At 38.6% G+C, this 24,296-nt stretch overlaps 1 long non-coding RNA gene across 2 annotated transcripts in view; it reads right to left on the bottom strand.

Annotated features, from left to right (window-relative positions):
• Positions 1 to 24,296, bottom strand: part of LOC133766649 (uncharacterized) — a 347,434-nt gene that overhangs the window by 162,391 nt on the left and 160,747 nt on the right. For both annotated transcript variants that reach the window (XR_009866734.1, XR_009866733.1), the window contains exon 2: positions 237 to 414. This is a non-coding gene — a long non-coding RNA (uncharacterized LOC133766649). The remainder of the gene's footprint in view (positions 1 to 236; positions 415 to 24,296) is intronic.

Here is a 24,296-nt window from a genome sequence, read left to right as displayed (position 1 = left end):
AATCTTCTGTATATAAAGATAATTAAAAATGAATCTTAATGAAGAATGAGATGGGAGAGGGTAGAAGGTGGGATGGTTTGGGGGTGGGAGGGCAATTGTGGGGAAAGAACCATTATAATACAGAAGTTGTACTTATGAAATTTGTATTTATTAAATAAAACTTTCTATTAAAAAAAAGAGATCCAGAAACTGAAGCCATCAGAAATGTCCTCCCATTCCATCCCATTCCTGCTTACCTCATCTGACAATGTTACCGCCTGCACCGTAGGCTGTGTGCCTACCACCATGGTCCACTCTCTGGAGCAGCTCCAAGGGCACCATGTCAACAACAGACATCAGAGTGTTCCAGCCGGGTCCATGTGGTTGGGTTCTTCCAGCATGTATGCAGCCTAACATTGCTCCAGGGCTCTCCATCTGCAGAGATTGAAGTGAGTGCTCCGTCAGACCCTAAGTGAGCCAACATTCTCTTGTACCAGATGCTTTGCTGCCTTTATGGGATGCTCAGTGTTCTTCACTGAGTGTACCTGGTTAGTAATCATTCTTAAATTGTTCTAGAATGGTCCTATCTTCTCATTTTGAATCAGAGTTACTCTGCAAATAAACTACAGGCTGAATGCTACTTCCTCTGCTGGCATTTTCCTTTAGAGAGAATCTCTCTTCCCTAGTTTTCTTTGAAAGATTTTTCTCTTTAATATTCTGCAGCATTTTTTTTATTCACCCAGCATGGATTAGTTTTTCATATATTCTATTCTTGGCTGTGAATACAATTTGTTGTCTTTATTGGAGCATATTTGCCTAGAGTGAAACACACAGATCCCGGGGATACTTTGATCCACTACTGTGTGGTCATTCACATCAGGTTAGTGTTGTGCTACAATCTGTTCTAAACAGAACCATACAACCTAGTAAACTTTTGTGACTGGTTTTTCCCAAAAATAATTTTGGGTAGATTAATCCATATTTCATGTTTATTAGTAGCCCCATGTTTTTTGTTACTGAATGAGTATCATCATCCATAAGCAAATATGTCATAATTTGCTTGCTCATGTATATGAAATTTGTGTCCCATTCATGTTTTGGTTATTATGAACACAGCTATCATGAACATCCCTAGTCAATTATTTGTGAACTTATGTTTTGATTTCCCTTATATAAAGCCTACATGTAGAATTCTTGGTTTTTTAGAGTAAAGTTTAGCTTTATAAGAAATTGTCAAATAATATTCCAAAAACAAGTGTACCATTTTACACTATCAACTGAAGAATATGAGAATTATAATTATTTCACAGTCTTGCCAAAATTTTTTCTTATCAGTCTTTTTTTAAAAAAATCTTATTTAACCATTTTCAGGCATGGAGGAAGTGGGAAAGAGAGAGCGAGAGAGAGAGAGAAAGAGAGAGAAGCACACGCATGTCAGCTTTCATCCAATGATTAAATTCCCAAATGATTGCAACTGCCCAAACTAGGGCCAGGAGCTGAAGCAAGAGCCTGGAATACAACCCAGGTTTCCCACGCAAGAGTCAGGCCAGAGTTTTTTTAAAAAAGTGGAAAGAATGCAATCTCAGGTAAGAGTTAGGGAGAAGACAGGAGAGGAAACTCTACCCAAATTGGAGCAATACAGTGGACTGATGTGGAGGGCGAGGATGCACACAACTTAAGAACCCAGCAGCTGAGAGCCTCCACACCAGCGTTGGAGAGTGAGGTGAGACCTGATTGCAGCAGCCCAAGCCACGGGGAAAAAGCTACAGGAAAAGCCTAGAGGGAATCCAGCTTGGAGCTCTGTGGGGGATAGTGTACCTGCCAAACTGGAGGAGAAAAAACAGGACTGTGAAAACACTGAGGCTTTGGGGAGGACTCAGGGTGTGGCTGGGACTTTGGGCAGTCACTGTGGGAGGTTCCACACGATCAGGTGGATCCTTGGTTACCTGGTGAGGGACATTGCCGGGAAATCTGAGCTTACACTGAGAACTGGACAGATCCTTCCTGTGGTCCTTGAGGCAGAGCGGACAAACACTCAGTTGGGCTAGCACCCAGGCACTGGTCTCCTTCTATGAGAGGAGCTCAGCTGAGACAACAGACAAGAAGAAATCTCACCTCTGATTCAAAATTTTAAAAAAAGAGATTTACTGCACCACACCTGGGTGTGCTGCCTCAGACATGCCTTTACATTGGAGCACTGAACAGAGCTCCCCGGCCACCCCACACATGCCTCTAGCTATTCCCCTGAAAGCAGACACTCCACTAATTCACTCAGACATGATCCAAAGATAAAAGCCACCACAGCATTGTAAAAAAGAAGAAGAAGAAGAAGAAACCAACGATGAGTATCTCCACAAATGATGAATAACACCTATTCAAGAAACAAGAATAAGGTAGACAACATGACACCTCTAAAATAACACAATACTTCAATACTAGATACTGAAGAAATGCCAGAAATGGAATTCAAAAACTTGATCATAGGATTACTTAGAAGTAATCAGAAGCAAATGCATTAACTAATAAAATCCATACATTACATGAAAGGAAATTTCACCCAAGAAATTGAGATCTTAAAGAGAAATCAAAATGATATCTTAGAAATGAAGAACTCAATAGGACAAATAAAAAATACAGTGGAAATCCTTAACAACAGAATCAGTGAAGCAGAAGAATATTTGACTTAGAAGACAAAGCACAGGAAAATACAGTCAGAACAAACACAAGAAGAAGAAATCAGAAAACTACAAACATTGTTGGTAATCTACAGGATACTATCAAATGACCCAACATGTGGGTTCTAGAAGTTCCTGAAGGTGTGGAAAGAGAGAAAGGATTACAAGGTCTTTTTAGTGAAATACTATTTGGAGAAAGAAAAGGACATTCAAATACAGGAAGCACATAGAACTCCTAATAAACATGACCAAAAAGGATCTTCACCATGACAATTGTAATCAAACTCTAAACAGTAAAACATAAAGATTCTAAAATGTGCATGTGAAAAATACTAGATCAATTACCGAGAATCTCCAATTAGACTCACAGCAAATTTCTCATAAGAAACCCTACAGGCAGGCGGCACCGCGGCTCAATAGGCTATTCCTCCATCTGCAGTGCCAGCACACCAGGTTCTAGTCCCAGTCGGGGCACCAGATTTTGTCCCGGTTGCCCCTCTTCCAGGCCAGCTCTCTGCTGTGGCCCGGGAGTGCAGTGGAGGATGGCCCAAGTCCTTGGGCCCTGCACCCACATGGGAGACTAAGAGAAGCACCTGGCTCCTGCCTTCGGATCAGCGTGGTGTGCCGGCCGCAGCACACCGGCCGCGGTGGCCATTCGAGGGTGAAGCAACAGCAGAGGAAGACCTTTCTCTCTGTCTGTGTCTCTCATTGTCCACTCTGCCTGTCAAAAAAAGAAAAAAAAAAAAAAAAAGAAACCCTATAGGATAGGAGAAAATGGTGAGATATAGTCCAAGTCATAAGAGAAAAACACTGTCAATACAGAATAGTATATCCAATAAAGCTCTCATTTATGAACAAAGGTGAAATAAAGACCTTCCATGACAAACAGACACTAAAAGAATTTGTCACCACCCATCCAACCCTGGAGAAGATGCTTAAGGATGTGCTGCACACATAAACACAGAAACATGGTCATCATTACAGAAGAAGGCAAAGGAAGAAAATCTCCAAAAGGACAAAGGAATTCCAAAGTAAAAAATAGGAATATTTTTGGAAAACTGTAAGGGCAAAATCATTATTTATCAATAGTTACCTTGATTATAAATGGCCTCAACTCTCCAGTCAAAAGACACAGACTGGATGAATGGACTTAAAAACAAAACCCATCCATTTGCTGCCTCCTAGAAACAAATCTCACCAACAAAGATGCATGCAGACTGAAAGTGAAAGTATGGAAAAAGATATTCCATGCTACCAGAAACCAATAAAGAGCCATTGTAGCCATCCTATTATCAGACAAAATAGACTTTAACACAAAAACTATTAAAAGACAAAGAAGGAAATTATGTAATAATTAGGAATAAATTAAACAGGAAGATGTAACTATTATAAAAGTATAACCAACTAATTACAGGACACTTGACTATTTAAAAAGAAATGTTAAAGGATCTAAAAGGCAGACATAGACACAAATACAATAGTAATGGTAGATTTCAATACCCCACTTTCAGCAATGGACAGATCAACTCGACAGAAAATCAGCAAGGAGACAGTAGAATAAATCGACACTATAGAAAAAATGGACCTAACAGATATCTACAGAACTTTTCATCCTACAGTTGCAGAATACACAGTCATCTCACCAGTGCATGGAACCTTCTGTAGGATTGACCACATGCTAGGACATAAAACAAGTCTCAACAAATTCAAAAAAATCAAAATTATACCATGTGTCTTCTCAGACCAAAAAACAATGAAGCTGGAAATCAGCAACTCAGGAATCTCTAGAATATATTCAAACACATGGAGACTGAACAACATGCTCCTGAATGAACAATGGGTCATAGAAGAAATCAAAAGAGATATCATAATATTTTTGAAAACAAATGAAGATGACCTGATAATGTATCAAAACTTATAGGATACAGCAAAAGCAGTGTTAAGAGGAAAGATTATAGCAATTGGTGCATTCATTAGGAAATTGGAAACGTACCAATAAATGATCTATCAATGCATCTGAAGGATCTAGAAAAACAGTAGCAAACCAAACCCAAAACTGGTAGGAGAAAATAAGTAATTAAAAACAGAGAAGAAATCAACAAATTGAAACCAAAAAACAATACAAAAGATCAGCAAAACAAAGAGCTGGTTTTTTGAGCAAATAAAATTGTTGACACACCATTGGCCCCACTAACCAAAAAAAAAAAAAAAAAAAAAAAGGAGAGAGAAGACACAAGTCAATAAAATTAGAGATGAACAAGGAAACGTAACAACAGACACCACAGAAATAAAAATAATCATCAGAATTTAATACAAGGAGCTATATGCCATCAAACTGAGAACCTAGAAGAAACAGATAGATTTCTGGACACTTACATACAACCTATCTAAATTGAACCATGAAGACATAGAAAACCTAGAGAGACCCATTACCAAGATGGAAAATGAATCAGTGATAATCACTCTCCCAACAAAGAAAAGCCCAGGACTGGATGGCTTATTGCTGAATTCTACCAGACATTTAAAAAAGAACTAACTCCACTTCTTCTCAAGTTACTCAAAACAATTGAAAGGGAGGGGATCCTCCCAAACTCCTTATATGAAGCCAGCACCACCTTATCCTAAATTTGGAAAAGACACAACAGAGAAAGAGAACTACAGACAAATTACCCTGATGAACATAGATGCAAAAATCCTCAACAAAATTCTGGCCAATAGCATGCAACAATACATCAGAAAGATCATCCACCCAAACCAAGTGGGATTTATCCCTGGTATGCAAGGATGATTCAACACATTCACAAATAAATCAATGTGGTACATCACATTAACAAACTGAAGAACAAAAACCATATGATGATCTCAATAGATGCAGAGAAAGCACTTGATAAAATACAATACCGTTTCATGATAAAAACTCTAAGCAAATTGGGCATAGAAGGAGCATTCCTCTACACAGTCAAGCCAATTTATGACAAACCCATGACCAGAGTCCTATGGAATGGAGAAAAGTTGGAAGCATCCCCACTGAAATCCAGAACCAGAAAAGAACGCCCACTCTCACCTTTGCTATTGAATATAGTCCTGGAAGTTTTAGCAAGAGCCATTAGACAAGAAAAAGAAATCAAAGGGATTCAAATTGGGAATGAGGAAGTAAAACTATCTCTATTCGCAGATGACATGATTGTATATATAGGGCATCCAAAAGACTCCACTAAGAGACTAGAGGAACTCATAGAAGATTTTGGTAAAGTAGCAGGGTATAAAATCAATACACACAAAGTAAAAAGCCTTTGTATACAGAAAGTCATGGCTGAGAAAGAACTACTAAGAACTACTAACAGCTACAAAAAATCAAATACTTGGAATAAATTTTACCAAGGATGTCAAAGATATCTATGATGAGAATCACAAAACATTAAAGAAAGAATTACAAGATACAAAATATAGAAAAGTCTTCCATTTTCATGGATTAGAAGAATCAATATTATCAAAATGTCCATACTTCCAAAAACAATTTATGGATTCAATGCAATACCAACCAAAATACCAAAGACATTCTTCTCAGATCTGGAAAAAATGATGCTGAAATTCATTTAGAGGCATAGGAGACCCCGAATAGCTAAAGCTATCTTATACAATTAAAACAAACCCGGAGGTTCCACAATAACAGAATTCAAGACATACTACAAGGCAGTTATAAGCAAAACAGCCTGCTACTGATACAAATACAGATGGATAGAGCAATGAAACAGTATAGAAAAGCCAGAAATCAATCCAAGCATCTACAGCCAACTTATATTTGATCAAGGATCTAAAACCAATCCCATGAGCAAGGACAGTCTCTTCAATAAACGGTGCTGGGAAAACTGGATTTCCACACACAAAAGTATGAAGCAGGACCCCTACCTTAAACCTCACACAAAAATCCATTCAAAAAGGATTAAAGAGCTAAATCTATGACCTGATACCATCAAATTATTAGGGAACATTGGGGAGACATTGGCATAGGCAAAGCCCAAAACAGCACTCCTGCCTCAGAATCAACCCTTGGGACATTCGGATCTGGCTAAAAGGTCCATGAGAGTCTCACAGGCATGGAAAGCCATGACACGGTGGCAAAAAACAATCTAAATGAAAAACCCTGGTGAACAAGACCCCAGCAGAAGGAACAGGCCATCAAGGAGAGAGGTGCCTTTCTCTGAAGGGAGGAAGGAACCTCCACTGTGACATGGCCTTGACTAAACAAGTTCAGAGTCGGTGAACTCAAGGGACTTCCATAGCCTAGACAGCTCATAGCAAGAGTCTCGGGTGATTGCTGACGTCATAAATAAGAGTGTCAATTGTCAAATCAACAACGGGAGTCACTGGGTACATGCTCCCCACGTAGGATCTCTGTCCTTAATGTGTTTTACTATGAAACTTAAAAACACTACTAGTCGAACAATACCCTATACCTTGTGCGGTTGTGTGAATGCAGCCTGTTGAAATCCTTGCTTAGTATATACTAAGTTGATCTTCAGTATACGAAGGTAATTGAAAATGAAACTCGATAAAGGGTGGGATGGGAGAGGGAGAGTTGAGGGCCACGGGAGGGAGGGAGGTTGGGAGGGAAGCCACAACAATACAAAAGTTGCACTTTGTAAATTTACATTTATGAAATAAAAAAAAAATGGGCAAATGACTTAAACAGACATTTTTCAAAAGAGGAAATCCAAATGCTAACAGAAACAAGAAAAAATGTTCAGGATCACTAGCCATCAGGGAAATGCAAATCAAAAGCACACCTTATCCCAGTTAGAATGGCTCTCGTAAAGAAATCAACACATAACAAATCATGGTGATAATGTGGGGAAAGATGTACCCTAATATACTTTTGGTGAGAATGTAAACTGGTAAGACCACTATGAAAGTCAGTTTGGAGATACTTCAGAAATCTGAATAAAAAGCCTGAGACGAGATTGAAACCTAGGTATTCCATTATGGAATATGGGGATCTCAAGCAGCATCCTAACCACTTCTTCCTTTCTGAGCAAAATGCCTTTCATTTCTTAAATTTCTGCACCTCACTGGCTAAGCTCTCCAGTATAATACTGAATAAAAGAAATAAAAGTAGACATCCTTGCTTTGTAGCCAATTTAGCTGGAAGTGATCAATATGAATATGCATATGAGCCCTTCCTTATGTTAGCTATAGTTCGTAATAGCCACCTTTTATCCTATAAAAGAAACTTGCTATTAGTCTCACTTAATGACTATTTTCTATCATGAAATAGTGTTAGATGATGCCCAAGTGCTTGGGCCCCTGCATCCGCATGGGAGACCAGGAAGAGGCACCTGGCTCCTGGCTTCGGATCGGCGCAGCGCTGGCCATTGCGGCCATTTGGGGAGTGAACCAACGGAAGGAAGACCTTTCTCTCTGTCTCTCTCTCTCTCTCTCACTATCTGTAACTCTACCTGTCAAATAAATAAAAATCTTTAAAAAAAAGAAGTACACGTTTTAGAAAGCAAACATTTCCTGGGTACAAGAAACCTCTTTGTGAATTGTGTTGATTGTTTTAAACAGGTTGTTTGATAACAAAGCATATCCATTAAAAAATGATTCACATGTGCCACAATTTTAGTTCAGAGGAACTAAAAGCTCAACAAGGAGTGAAACTTTCTAGGTTTACTGAGTTTAATGTGTGTTAACTACATTAGGATTTCATAGTCAAGAAGACAAACAATCTCTAATTTGTCCTTTCTCCAGAGGTCAAAACCATTTAAACACCACATCCCACTAATGTGGAGGCTATTTTTCCATTTTAGGTTAATTAAATTCCATTATTCCTGGAGTCAGTCAAACAGTAACATTTACTAAGCACAAAGTGCAAAAGGAAGCTGGGGTCCTTGACGGCTGTAACTCACGTCCCTCAGGACCTTATATCCCACGTAAGAAGATAGGGTTGATGCACAAAAAATACAAATGACAAGAACTAGCACCAAAAGAACATGCAAATCTGATTCAAAATAATAAGAAGCTCAGAATCTACTCTTCTCTCAGGAAAGAGGATAGAGTATTTGGAAAGTGTACCTGCTTTATATTGAAAATAAGCAAATAAGGAAGTTAAACACTTAATAAGATGCCATATAGTTCTAATACTGTGATTATGAAAGATTAAAAAAAATTCATGATTAAATGTTTGGAAAGTGGGACAAAGCAGAAGACTGGCAGAAGGAATGTATGAGAGATCTTCAAAACGCACATTATTAAAAACTTGCCCCAGGCCGGCGCTGCAGCTCACTTGGCTAATCCTCCGCCTGCGGTGCGGGCACCCTGGGTTCTAGTCCCGGTTGGGGCGCCGGATTCTATCCCAGTTGCTCCTCTTCCAGTCCAGCTCTCTGCTGTGGCCCAGGAGCGCAGTGGAGGATGGCCCAGGTGCTTGGGCCCTGCACCCACATGGGAGACCAGGAGGAAGCACCTGGCTCCTGGATTCGGATCGGTGCAGCGCGCTGACTGTAGCAGCCATTTGGGGGGTGAACCAACAAAAAGGAAGACTTCTCTCTCTCTCTCTCTCTCTCTCACTAACTCTGCTTGTAAAAAACAAAAAAACAAAAAAAACAAAAAAAAAAACCTTGCCCAAAACTAACTTATCTTTTAAGTGTATTTTCCCACAAACACTTAAGTAGCCTTGTATGCCTCCAAGGTTAAGCATCGGGCTCCAATGATTCTGGTTACTAAGTCTACCATTCTTTCTCTCCTCTATCCTTTACCTCTCCTCTGGGTGTCTACTTGAGAAAAATTTTAGGAGTCTCTTTCATTGATTTCCTGCAAACTCACGCCTTAGTGGAAACAACAGTATAACAATATTGCAATAAAATAAACAGATCTTATAACTTTCAGGTTGGGCTCTATTTTCCTCAGGCTTGTAGAACTGTTGGATATTAACAAATTCACTTACTCCTAGAGTTAACCAGGCTTTGCAGCACATACGCAAATAAAGCCAATGCAAAAGTATCCCAAGTCTTCTCCATTCTCTCACTATTCTGTCTTCCTAGACTCAGAGTCAAACTATTTTAGAGCACAGGTAGAAACAAAATGTTTGAGATAAAAATGTTTATTTCAGTAAGTGGATGGCAAAAATTATAGACATTAAAAGTTTGTGTTGGGGCCGGCAATGTGGCACAGCAGGTTAAAGCCCCAGTATGCAGTACCAGCATCCCATATGGGTGCCGGTTCAAGTCCCAGGTGCTCCATTTCCAATCTAGCTATCTGCTATGGCCTGGGAAAGCAGCAGAAGATGGCCCAAGTGTTTGGGCCCCTGCACCAATGTGGGAGACCCGGAAGAAGCTCCTATCTCATGGCTTTGGATTGGCCAGCTCCAACCATTGTGGCCATCTGGGAAGTGAACCAGTGGATGGAAGATCTCTCTCTCTCTCTCTCTCTCTGCCTCTGCCTCTCTGTAAATTTGCCTTTCAAATAAATAAATAAATAGGCAGGCACCACGGCTCAATAGGCTATTCCTCCGTCTGTGGCGCCACACACCGGGTTCTAGTCCCAGTCGGGGCACCGGATTCTGTCCCAGTTGCCCCTCTTCCAGGCCAGATCTCTGCTGTGGCCCAGGAGTGCAGTGGAGGATGGCCCAAGTGCTTGGGCCCTGCACCCGCATGGGAGACCAGGAGGAGCACCTGGCTCTGCCTTTGGATCAGCATGGTGTGCCGGCCGCAGCACGCGGGCTGTGGCGGCCATTGGAGGGTGAACCAACAGCAGAGGGAGACCTTTCTCTCTGTCTCTCTCACTGTCCACTCTGCCTGTCAAAAAATAAATAAATAAAAAATAAATGAATATATATATATATCTTTAAATCCAATGAATACTTTTTAAGAGTAGAAAAAAAAATCTTTCGATTAATATGGAATCTAAAAGGATCTTGAATAGTCAAAAACAGATTGATAAGAAAAAACAGGCCCATGTTTAATTTTATTACTATAAAACTAAAGTAATCAAGAGTGTGTCATAAAGGCAGATATATAATACAATGAAATCGAATAAAGAGCACAGAACTAAATTACCATACATATAATCAAATAATTGCTGACAAGGGTGCCAAGGCCATTCTATGAAGAGAAGAGAGTCTTTAACACATGGTGTTGGGAAAACCATACATCCACATGCAAAAGAATCAGAGTTCAACTCATAGTAAATACCACATATAAAATCTAAACAAAAGGGTAAAAATTATAGAACTCAGAAAGAAAAAAGGGTAACAACTTCAGGATATTACATTTGGCAACAATTTCTTGGACATGACACCAAAAGCACCAAAAACAAAAGAAAAAATAAAACTTCATCAAAATTAAAAACTTTGTGTGGCAAAATGTAGTACCAACAGAGTAATAAGGCAACCCAGGAATAGGAAAAAATATCTGAAAATCATATATCTGATAAGAGATTAACACCTAGAATTTATGAAGAATTTCTATAAATCAACACCAATAATAGCAAAAAAAAAAAAAAGAAAGAAAAACAGGCAAAGAATATGAACAGACATTTCTTCAACGATAAAGAAATAGCCATGGGGCTGGCATTGTGGCACAATGGGTAAAACCGCCACCTGCGCCCATTCATGTCCTGGCTGTTCCACTTCTGATCCAGCTCCCTGCTAATGGCCTGAGAAAAGCAGCGGAAGATGGCCCCAAGTACCAGGGCCCTGTCACCATGTGGGACTACTGGAAGTAGTTCCTGCTCCTGGCTTCAGCCTGGTTCAGCCCCAACTGTTGTAGTCATCCAGAGTGAACCAGTGGCTGGAAACTCACTCTCCCTCCCTCCCTCCCTCTCCCTCTCCCTCTCCCTGTAAATCTTTCATATAAATAAATAAATCTTTAACAAAATAAATACAATTTATGCATTTGAAGAGATGCTCAACATCACTAATCATTCTGTCTGGGAAGATAAAAAGTACTGGAGCTGGATACTCCCGATGGTTGCCCAGCTCTCAGTGCTTGTCTCTCCCTCTCCCTCCACCCCCACCCCTCCCCATACCTCTCCAACAGTATGAATATAGTTTATGCCACTGAGCCATGCATGTAAAAATGATTAAAATGGGGCTAGTGTTGTTGCACAATAGGTTAACCTATCATGTGCCATGCTGGCATCTAATTTGCACTTGTCGCAGTCCCAGCTCTTCCACTTTGGATCCAGCTCCTTGCTAATGCACTTGGAAAGGCAATGGAAGATGGCCCAATGACATGGGTCCCTGCCACCCATGTAGGAGACCCAGATGGGTTTCTGGGCTTACAGTCATTTAGGAATTGAACCAGTGCATGGAAGATCTCTCTGTCTCTCCTTCTCTGTCACTCTGCCTTTCAAATAAATAACTCTTAAAACTAAAATGATAAATGTTAAGTTATGCCTATGTTAGTATAGTGGTAATATATTTAAATCTTAAAAATATTGTAATGAGGCCAGCGCCATGGCTCAATAGGCTAATCCTCCGCCTGCGGCGCCAGCACACCGGGTTCTAGTCCCGGTCAGGGTGCCAGATTCTGTCCCGGTTGCCCCTCTTCCAGGCCAGCTCTCTGCTATGGCCCGGGAAGGCAGTGGAGGATGGCCCAAGTGCTTGGGCCCTGCACCCCATGGGAGACCAGGAGAAGCACCTGGCTCCTGCCTTCGGATCAGCGCGGTGCGCAGGCTGCAGCGCGCCGGCTGCGGCGGCCATTGGAGTGTGAACCAACGGCAAAAAGGAAGACCTTTCTTTCTGTCTCTCTCTCTCTCACTATCCACTCTGCCTGTCAAAAATTAAAAAAAAAATTGTAATGAGATATACTAACTTATTGAAGGTAAAATAAAAAATGTTATTATTTAAGAGATTTGTGAAATTTGGGAATTCAAACATTCAGACATCATCAGTTGAGATTTTTAGACTTTAGTTGGACAGGACAGAGATACCTCGCATTTCAAACCAACACTCACATTTGTAGTTCCCTGTACCTCATTAAACCCTTTCTTTGGAGACAGAATTTTTCCTTATCTATCTCTAAATTGCTTTTCATTAATTTTGTTCTCCATATGGTTGGCCATCATTTTCCAGATTAAAAAGACACAAATGAGAAGAACATTTTTGAAAAGTTATAATCAAGTTAGTTTCATCTCCTCTGTCCCAAGTTAATAGCATTATTGTCAATATCACAATATAAATAAGTATTTCAAAAAGAGCTGACAAAACTACTCATCATTTTTTTACTGAATCTACAGGAAAGGCAGATTCTGGCCTATTGCAGCCAAAAACACTTGCTAAGCAGAAAAGCTTATACGACTTCGTGACAAAAGAATTGAGTGCATAAAAAAGGTAGGAGAGTTTCTCAGTTGTAGGATCTTCAGTTGCAGATGTATTCTTGAAGTGTCAGTAATAATAAAAACTTAGATTTGTCAAGTAGTTACTAGTTTTCAAAGGACAGTCCATACTTATAAAATATCAAAATTTCTATTAAGCTAGCATTTCTGAAAAATGTTGAAATTCCAATTTTTATGCCCAAATCTTTGAAAAGAATAGGCCAAAATTCTCTTTGCCAGAGTGTTGTTAACTTCACTGGCTGGATGTTCATATACTATTTGTATTTCTTTTGTTGTTTCTCCTTTGGTAATTCTAAATTTTTTAACAAAAATTGGTGATGCTAATTTTTTCAGCAATATAACCAAGTAACATAACTCAGATACTATTTGGATACAAATTATTGAAAAAGAATAGCATAATCTTTTGGTATTTATTAGAAGTGCTTTTCATAAATCCATAAAATTAAAGGTAAATTAATATAATTGAACAACATGGCTGTACGGAAAATGAAATTAAAATATTGGGGAATCTTACAGTCAATTTCAGCATTCTACTCCATTAAAACTCTTTTAGCAGGAAAGCTAATGTAATAGCTTTATGGTTTGTCTTCTTCAATTCTTACTGAACATGCTCTGGTAAATATATTGAAGAACTAAAAAAATCACCAAAAGATCAGAAGCCAAGAGCTGAAGATGGAAAACAAAATAAAACAGTTTCAATGATGTGTTTTAAGTTAGGATGAAGAATATCTCTAAACTTGCTCATTGAGTCACTTTTATAAGCAATGAGTCACACTGCAGCATATTTTTATTAATAATGTAGAAACTTTAAAAGGGCAAATATTTCAGACAGAGCAATACACTAACTTAAAAGCATAAGTTCTCCTTTATAAACAAAAACGTTTCTTTCACACTGCTCTGGAAACACACAGTTTGGTTCATGATTGCTAAAAGACATCATTAGCTCCTCAGCCCTCTATCCCTTTAGCTCACCAGTCCAGCTCCTCCTACACAGCCTGCTCACCTTTGAAGCTCACAGTCTCCTTTGAATTCAAAGCCCCAACAAGGAGGCTATTAGCGTGCTTGTCAAGCCAGGTTGGAATATGAGCCTAGAGAAAACACTAGAGAGTACCTCTGAATTGCAATTTTTCACTCATCATGAAATTAAGCATCCTAAACGTTTACAAATCTTACAGAGTTAAATGCAAGTCAAGTAACTTTCTATTTGCTTGAAAATACCAGACTTCAATCATAAATGAGTTTAGTGCATATGTTTTGTTCTATAATATTCTCTTTGTCTGTCTGCCTTATGTTACTATATGTTACTATACTGCCAGTCCCTATAGGAAAGGTGAAGCATTTATAGCTATTTGACAAGGAAAAAAGGGTTCAACATAATAAAATGTGCACCCGAAGAGAAAAAGAATCAATTTTCTTCTCTTTCAAATATTAACTCTTTGCCCTAATGGATCTGACCCCGTCATATTAAATGGAATGATCTTATAAGAATAATAGAAAAATATCTTTCTAGGTATTTTAGCATAATTTTCTGGTTTTATGAGTTATTTGTTTCTTCATATGAATTAACAAAGCTTACCTGTTGCTGCCTAAAAAGTTATCCCTGTAACTGATTGGCTTAAACCAGCACATTCATTGTGCTATGACCCACCTGTGGGTGAGGAACTAGAGCAGGGATCGATTTTGATGACTGAGGTCACTAGGAGGCACTCAGCTGACAGAGACACTAGTTGTGAGGATCCACGACACCATTACTCACATGTAGGGACCCTGAGGGAGACAGTAAGACGTCTAAATCCACAGTCCATGTGACTGTCACCTAAAGAGTCTACACGTGGTCTCTAGCAGTGTTAGAATACGTGTGCTTCTTATCTGATGCTTCCAGGTTCCAATAAAGACTATTCCAAGAAACAGTAGATGGAGCTGCCGTTTCCTCGATAAGTGGGTGTAATACCTGGCATACCATAACTTCTCCCTCACTGCATTGGTTAAAGAAATCCCAGAGCCTAGCTCAGATCAAGGAAAATAGACACAGACCTCACATGTCAGAAAAGTAGCTCTCTTTAACCTTCCCTGTCAACTAATTTTCCTCAGTGCCTCCTGCAGGCCCATGAAGATACAGATTGAAGTACTTTACCTTTAGGTTTCCTTTCTAACTTATTTAACCTTCACTGTATCACTTGGTTATGCCCTTGAAAGAATTCTCTCAGGGGCGGTGCTGTGGCTTAGCATCTGCCTGTGATGCTAGCATGCCATATGGGTGTCGTTGCAGTCCTGGCTGCTCTACTTCTAATCCAGCTCCCTGCTGATGGCCTGGGAAAACAGTGGAAGCTGGCCCAAGTACCTGGGCCCCTGCACCCACATGACAGACCCAGAAGAAGCTCCTGGCTCCTGGCTTTGAATCAGCGCACCTCTGGCCGTTGTGGCCATTTGAGAAGTGAACCAGCAGATGAAAGCTCTTTGTCTCTCCTTTTTTTTCTGTCTGTAACTCCATCTCTCAAATAAATGAATTTTTTAAAAAAATTGACTCAGTCTTCAGTGAATTTCTTCTAATTAAAGAAGCAGCAAAAGGATAAAAAAAATTGGATTTTTGGTATGCATTTGTAAATTTACATAATGTGTATTTTTATAATAAAATGGAGATACTTGTTACATACCTTGATACTCTCATGATATTCTATTCCCAACATCAACACAGAAATCCTTTTATTGATAAAATAATAAATATATTTTCAAAATCAGTGAAGAATGTGGTGGTATTATTCCAGACCCATGAGCTGAAATCTCGGGCTACATAATTAAGTACTCTGCTCCAAGTCACCATTCTGGTGGACATCAAAGCTGAGATGGTTGCTCCCTTGCAACTGAGTACAACCATGGAATCTCTGCAGCTGAATTACATCAATATTTCCATGTAGATTTCTACAGTGATACTCTGGGCCATTTATTCTCATTCTCTGTGAAACTTTGATATTCAATATTCAGTTCTTATGATCATATATGCACAGAGCCTCTTAAAAGTCTCAAAGGTTTATATTTGAAAGCTCCCACCTGAGTCCTAAGGACATCATAGTTTGTATTCATGTCAAACACAAGCTGGAGATAATTACAAGGCAGTTGGCCTGTTTTTACTTATTATCATACTAATGTTAAATAACTATACTTTGGACAACCCATCAACATCTAATCAGCAAAAAACAGTAAGTGCAAACCTAAGGCCTATTTGATGGGCCTGTGGTCAGCTATTTAAGAAGAGGGAAAGGGCCACTGTTGTGGGATAATGGCTAAAGCCATCATCTTGGATGCCAGCATTCCATATGGTTGCTGGATCATGAGTGGGCTGCTCCACTTCTGATCCAGCTCCCTGTTAATGTGCCCAGGGAAAGCAGCAGAAGATGGTCCTAAGTACTTTGGCCCCTGCAACTCATGTAGGAGACCCAGAGAAGGATCCTGACTCCTGGCTTTGCCCTGGCCCAACCCCCGGCCATTATGGCCATCTGGGGAATGAAACAGCAGATGGAAGATTCCCTCTCTCTCTCTCTCTCTCTCTCTCTCTCTCTGCCTTCCGACCCCTATCTTCCCACCCCCATTTAATCCTCTTTCTCTGTAACTCTGACTTTCAAATAAGTAAATCTTAAAAGAAAAAGATAAAGAATTACTAACCCATTCTTGGGTCATTGGTCTTAACACGTCAGTTAAACACAATGATCTAATGTTATAAATCCACAAATGAATTTTATCACTTAATGAGAATCCCATATAAATTAAATATCAAAAAAGATCCTCATGAAACTGACTTGCAGTATCATTGCTGTCCATGATTTTTTTAAAACTCTTGATAAATGATATTACTATTAGACTTGATGGACTGAAAGTATAAAATACATATACCCCTAGGCTACACTTAATAAAGAAAATTATATATAAATATGAATTCATAAAGTTCATAAGTTTTCATTTCTCTATGCTTTTAAATAAATAGAAAAAATTATCTTATAGGACTAAACTTGTGATTAGAATAAATCAATAAATTTTTGAACTTCATCCTTGAATTAGTCAATGAAGAGACATGATAAATTTGTCCAACAAATTTTGAGTAAAAGATTCCAAAAATCACAAAAGCTATTTTGAAAATAATTTCAAAGTTTAAAAGAGTAAGAAGTTTTATATAGATAAAATTTGAGTTAAAGTTTTTTACATTTTTCAACTCTTCACTCTAGATTTTTCTTAACTTTAACACAGATAACGGTATAATGAATCCCTTTTACTGATGACCCAGCTCCCATATTTAATCATCCAGATTCAATATGATTCATAGATAAAATTGTTGCATCTCCAATCTCCCCAACTCCCCAATCTCACTTGTTTGTCAGAAACCCCAGATGTTATATTTAACTAATAAAGTGGATAAACATTTAAAACTCCATATGGCGGGCTTCAAGGCCCTGCCAGTTATGAGGCCCAGACCTATCTATCTCTTCACATGGGGTACATCATAAGGGAGCTGTGAACCTCCATAGGGAAGGCACCCTGTTGACTTCCATTACCTAGCTGGCCTGGGAGGAGAGCTGGCCAAGTGAAGGCAGGTGGTATCTGTAACAGGAAACTTACAGTTCTGCCTGCTATGTTATTGACCCTGCTTGGCCGTCCCCTCAGCAGCAGTGGTCACTTTGGAAGCTGGGACTCCCACTCCAGGGCGGTTCATTTCCAGTGACCCAACACTTGGCTGGCAGAGCTGCCAGGGCTCTCCATGAGCTGACTTCTGCCGAAGCCCTGGCTTTCCACAGTGGACTGCCCTGTTGGGTCTCCTTGATGGCAGATCACTGTGTAAAGCAGCCGTTAATTGGCCTGCAGTCTATCTTTATATTACTTCTGCTGCCCAGCTTCCTCTTCCTCCTGCATTTAACCATGATAAGATACAAGTGTCTAAGGCAAAGACAAAATATCATTAGCGACTCAATGTTTTCAATATAGTTTAAACTACTAGGCTTTTTTTTTCTTTATACCACACTTAATTTCAAAACACTGAAACACTTTTATTCATATAATTAATTTCTTTAGTGGGATACACTAATTCAAACTGGGCCCTACCTGGTAGCCAAAACTAGCAATGTTTTATACTATCACAATCTAAATCTTCAGCTGGCAAAATATGAAAATATATAAAAAGTCATATTTTCCATTAAGTGAAATTATTCACAAAACTTTTTATCAGGCACTTATTCCATGACAGGCTATACAAAATATTAAAGATAAAATACCAAGTAATAGCTCCTGTCCAAATAGAGCTAATATTCAAACAGGAAAATGACAACTAAGAAATAGAATTACAAATGTATTATACAGGCCAGCGCTGTGGCTCACTTGGTTAATCCTCCACCCGCAGCGCCAGCACCCCGGGTTCTAGTCCCGGTTGGGGCGCCGGTTCTGTCCCAGTTGCTCCTCTTCCAGTCCAACTCTCTGCTGTGGCCCGGGAAGGCAGTGGAGGATGGCCCAAGTGCTTGGGTCCTGCACCCGCATGGGAGACCAGGAGTAGCACCTGGCTCCTGGCTTCGGATCAGTGCAGCGTGCCAGCCTTAGCAGCCATTTGGGGGGTGAACCAACGGAAAAAGGAAGACCTTTCTCTCTGTCTCTCTTACTGTCTAACTCTGCCTATCAAAAAAATAATAATAAAATAAATGTATTAAATAATGCCATGTAGCAATACATGCTATAATAAAAAATAAATCCAAATAAGGTGGCAGTCAGTGATTTGAAGGACAGGGAACTTTATTCCTCAAAGAAACCCATGTACAGTATATTAAATTAAGGAGGGGAATAAGTCATCCAATGGAGCAGTTAAAACAGCAAAGTCAACCTTTGATGTGGGAATAGTTCTGACATCATTTTTTTGTAAATTTTTAATTTACATCAGATGAATGAATTTCATGAGTTTCATATATACAGATTTAGGAGCATAGATTCTTCCCACCCTCCCTCCTCATTCCTTCCTTATTCTTTCTTCTAATTTTTACAAGGACATACTTTCAGTTTCTTTTTTTTTTTGTTTGTTTGTTTGTTTTTTTGTTTTTTTTTGTTTTTTTTTAACTTTTATTTAATGAATATAAATTTCCAGTATACAGCTTATGGATTACAATGGCTTCCCCTTCCCATAACTTCCCTCCTACCCGCAACCCTCCCCTCTCCCGCTCCCTCTCCCCTTCCATTCACATCAAGATTCATTTTCAATTCTATTTATATACAGAAGATCAATTTAGTATAAAATACTTCAACAGTTTGCACCCACATAGAAACTCAAAGTGAAACATACTGTTTGAGTACTAGTTATAACTTTCAGCTTCTTTTAAAATCATAAGCTTAATCCGCCACTACATAAAGAATTCAAATAGTAAGCAGAAAGAAACACTGTTCCTGAACAGTAGAGACAGGGCTGTAAAAAATAATCAAATCTCAAAATGTCAGTTCCACTCCAGTATATTACATTTTAGATATTCTATTAGTTATCACAGATCAAGGAAAACATACGATATTTTTCTTTTGGGGGATGCCTTATTTCACTAAGTAAAAAGGTCTCCAGTTGCATCCATTTTGTTGCAAGAGACAAGATTTTTTCTTTTATACAGCTGAGTAGTGTTCAATAGCATATATAAGCAACATTTTCTTCATCCAGTCATCAGTTAATGGACATCTGAGTTGATTCCATATCTTAGCTATTGTGGATTCAGCTGCAATAAACATGGAGGGTACAGATAATTCTTTTATGTGTTGATTTTAATTCACTTAGGGAAATTACAAGGAATGATTGAAAGATTGGGTTATATGGTATATCTATTGTCAAATTTTTGAGGTATCTCCATACTGTCTCCCACAATGGTTGTACTAGTTTACATTCCCACCAACAATAGATTAGGGTACCTTTTCCCCACATCCTCACCAGCATTTATGATTTTTTGATTTGCGGATGATAGTGATTCTAATAGGAGTAACATGAAACCTCATTGTGGTTTTCATTTGCATTTATGACTAGTGATCCTGAGCATTTTTCCATATGTCTGTTGGCCATTTGAACTGCATCTATTGAAAAATAACCATTCAAATTCTTTGCCCATTTCTTAACTGGATTGTTTGTTTTGCTGTTGAGTTTCTTGAGCTCTTTATGGATTCTGGATATTAATCCTTTATCAGTTCCATAGTTTTAAATTTTTCTCCCATTCTATGGGTTGCCTCTTCTCTTTGCTGAATGTTTCCTTTGCAGTGCAGAAACTTCTTAGCTTGATGTAATCCCATTTGTCTATTTTTTCTTCAATTGCCTGTGCTGCTGTGGTCTTTTCAAAGAAGTCTTTGCCTATACTAATATCTTGCAGAGTTTCCCCTAGTTTCTCCTCTAGCAATTTGATGGTATCAGGTCATAGATTAAGATCCTTCATCCATCCTGAGTTGATTTTAATAAGGGGTAAGGTAAGAGTCTTGTTTCATATTCTGCACAAGAGATCCAATTTTCCCAGCACTATTTGTTGAAAAGACTGTCCTTTCTCCAGGGATTGATTTCAGCGCTTTTGGCAAGGATTAGTTGGTAGTAGATGTGTGAATTGATTTCTAGAATTTATATTCTGTTCCATTGGTCTACATGTCTATTTTGGGGCCAATATTAGTCTGCAGTATGTCTCAAAATCTGGTATTGTGATGCTTCTTGCTTTGTTTTGCTTCTTTAAGATTGCTTTAGCTATTCTGGGTCTCGTATTTCTATATGAATTTTAGAATCTTTTTTTTAAATCTGAGAATATCCTTGATATTTTGACTGGGATCATGTTGAGTCTGTAAATTGTTTTCAGAAGTATGGATATTTTAGTGATACTAATACTTCCAGTCCACAAACATGGAAGATTATTCTATTTGTGTGTGTGTGCATGTGTGTCTTTTGTTTCTTTCCTTAATGTTTTATAATTTTCATTTTAGGGATCTTTCACCTCCTTGGTTAAATTTATTCTAAGGTATTTAAAATTTTTTGTAGCTATTGTGAATGTGATTGATCTCAGAAGTTCTTTCTCAGCCATGACATTGTCTGTATATACAAAGGCTATTGATTTTTTTATGTTGATTTTATATACTGCAACTTTACCAAACTCTCTTATGAGTTCCAGTAGTATCTTAGTGGAGTCTTTTGGTACCCCTATATGTAGGATCATGTCATCTGCAAACACGGGTAATTTGACTTCCTCCTTACCAATTTGTATCCCATTGATTTCTTTTTCTTGCCTAATGGCCCTGGCTAAAACTTCCAGTACTATATTGAATAGCAATGGTGAGAGTGGGCATCCCAGTCTGGTACCAGATCTCAGTGGAAATGCTTCCAACTTTTCCCCATTCAATATGATGTTGGCTGTGTGTTTGTCATATATTGCCTTGACTGTATTGAGGAATGTTCCTTCTATATCCAATTTGCTTAAGGTTTTTATCATGAAAGGTTGCTGTATTTTATCAAATACTTTCCTTCTGCATCTATTGATATAATCATGTTTTTTTCTTCAATTTGTTCATGTGATATAACACATTTGTTGATTTGTGTATGTTGAGCCAACCCTGTTTACCAGAAATAATTCCCTTTTAGTCCAGGTGAATGATCTTTCTGATGTGTTGCTGAATTTGTTAGTTTACTAAGTATTTTTGCACCTATGTTCATCCATGATACTGGTGTATAGTTCTCTTTCTTGCTTTAATTTTTTTTGTGGTTTTGGAATTAAAGTGATATTTGACTCATAGAAGGAGTTTGAGAGAATTCCCTTATTTTCAATTATTTTGAATAGTTCAAGAAGGACTGGAACTAGTTCTTCTTTAAAAGTCTTATAGAATTTATCATTGAAACCATCCAGTCCAGGACTTTTCTTTGTTGGGAGGGTCTTTATTACTATTCAATCTCTGCCTTGGTCATTTGCTCTGTTTAGGTTGTATGTCTTCATGAGTCAGTTTTGGTACATTGTGTGTCAAGCACTCTATTCATTTCTTCTAGATTTTCCAGTTTGTTGGCATATAACTGTAGAAATTCTTGGTGATTATTTTTATTTCTGGGGCACCCATTGTTAGATCTCCTTTTACATTTCTGATTTTATTGACTTGGGTCTTCTTCCCCCTCCCCCTTTTTTTTTGGTTAATTGGGCTAATGATGTTAAAAATTTTGGTTTTTTTTTTTTAAAAAAACAGCTCTTTATTCCATTGATCTTTTGTATTTTTTTGCTCCAAATTTGTTTACTTCTTCTTTAATTTTAATTATTTATTTCCTCAGTTTGGGGTTTGGTTTCTTGTTGTTTTTCTAGGTCATTGAGATTCACTGAAAGCTCACTTATTTGATGCCTTTCCAATTTCTTGATGTAGGCACTAATTGCTATAAAATTTCCTCTTCTCACTGTTTTTGCTGTAACTCATAAGTCTTGATATGTTGTATTATTGTCTTCATTCATTCCCAGAAATTTTTCTATTTCCCTTTTGATTTCTTCTGTTCATTCAGGAGCATGTTGTTCAGTCTCCACATGTTTGCCTATTTTCTACAGATTCTTAATTTGTTAAATTCCAGCTTCATTCCATTGTGATCAAAAAAGATGAATGGTATTATTTCAGGTTTTTTTTTTAATTTTCTGAGACTTGCTTTACAGCCTAGCGTATGATCTATCCAAAAGAAACTTGTGTGTACTGAGGCAAAGAATGTGTATTCTTTGGTTGTGGGATAAAATGTTCTGTAGATATCAGTTACATCCATTTGTTCCTTAAAGTAGACTGTCTCTGTTATGTATTTGTTGACTCTCTGTCTAGTTGATCTGTCCATTAATGAAAGTGGGGTGTTGAAGTCCTCAATTACTATTTTTTAAGATTTATTTTTTTATTTAAAGACGGAGTTACAGAGAGGCAGAGGCAGAGAGAGAAGTCTTCTTTCTGCTGGTTCACTCCCCAAATGATCACAATGGCCAGAGCTGAGCCAATCCAAAGCCAGGAGCCAGGAGCTTCTTCTGTGCCTACCAGGTTAGTGCAGGGGCCCAAGGAATTAGGCCATCCTCCACTGCTTTTGAGACCATAGCAGAGAGCTGGATCAGAAGTGAAGCAGCCAGTACTCAAACTAGTGCCCATTTGGGATGCCAACACTGCAGGGTGGCTTTACCCTTATGCAACAGCACCACCCCATCCCCATTACTATTGTACTGAAGTCTATTTCTCCCATTAACATTTGTTTTGAATAGTCAGGTACTCTGGCATTGCGTATATATACATTTACTATAGTTACATCTTGCAGTTGAATTGATCTCTTAATTATTACACAGTGTTCTTCTTTGTGTCTTTTAACAGCTTTTGTGATAAAATCTATTTTCTCTGATTTTAGGATGGCTACACCTGCTTGTTTTTGTTTTCTCTTACAATGGAATATATTTTTCAGTCCTTTCACTTTTTGTCTGTGTTTATCTGTGCTGGTGAGGTGTTTCCTGCAGGCAGCAAGTAGATGGGTTTTGTGGGTTTGTTTTTTGGTTTTTGGTTTTTGGGTTTTTTTTTTTGTTTTTTGTTTTTTGTTTTGACAGGCAGAGTGGACAGTGAGAGAGAGAGACAAAGAGAAAGGTCTTCCTTTACCGTTGGTTCACCCTCCAATGGCCACCGCGGCCAGCGCACCGCGCTGATCCGAAGGCAGGAGCCAGGTGCTTCTCCTGGTCTCCCATGGGGTGCAGGGCCCAAGCACTTGGGCCATCCTCCACTGCACTCCCGGGCCACAGCAGAGAACTGGCCTGGAAGAGGGGCAACCGGGACAGAATCCGGCACCCTGACCAGGACTAGAACCTGGTGTGCCGGCACCACTAGGCGGAGAATTAGCCTGTTGAGCCATGGCATTGGCTGGGTTTTGTTTTTTAATCCATTCAGCCAGTCTGTATCTTTTAATTGGAGAACTTAGGCCATTTGCATTCTAGGCTATTATTGATAAGTAATGATTTGTTCCTACCATTTTCCCATAAATATTCCTATTGTTTGCTTTGAATTTCTATTGTGCTTTTACTACAAGATTTTCTGCCTTCACATTCTTTCCTAATGATGACTATCATTCTCTGTGTCTGTGTGCAGCATATCCTTAAGTATCATTTATAAGGCTGGAATAAGAGATGACAAGTTCTTTCAATTTCTGTTTGTTTTGGAAGGTCTTTACCTTAATTTTTAAATGAAAGCTTTTCTGGGTACAGTATTCCAGGTTGACAGTTTCTTTTAAGACTTAGATTATACTACACAGCAGTAAAAAAAAAAAAAAAAAAAAAAAAAAGGATGAAATCAGGTCTTGTGCAACAAAAT

This window comes from Lepus europaeus, chromosome 9 (assembly GCF_033115175.1).
Source record: "Lepus europaeus isolate LE1 chromosome 9, mLepTim1.pri, whole genome shotgun sequence".
Classification (NCBI taxonomy): domain Eukaryota; kingdom Metazoa; phylum Chordata; class Mammalia; order Lagomorpha; family Leporidae; genus Lepus; species Lepus europaeus.
Note: the sequence above shows the minus strand (reverse complement) of the source record. Positions and strands in the feature narration are given on the sequence as shown.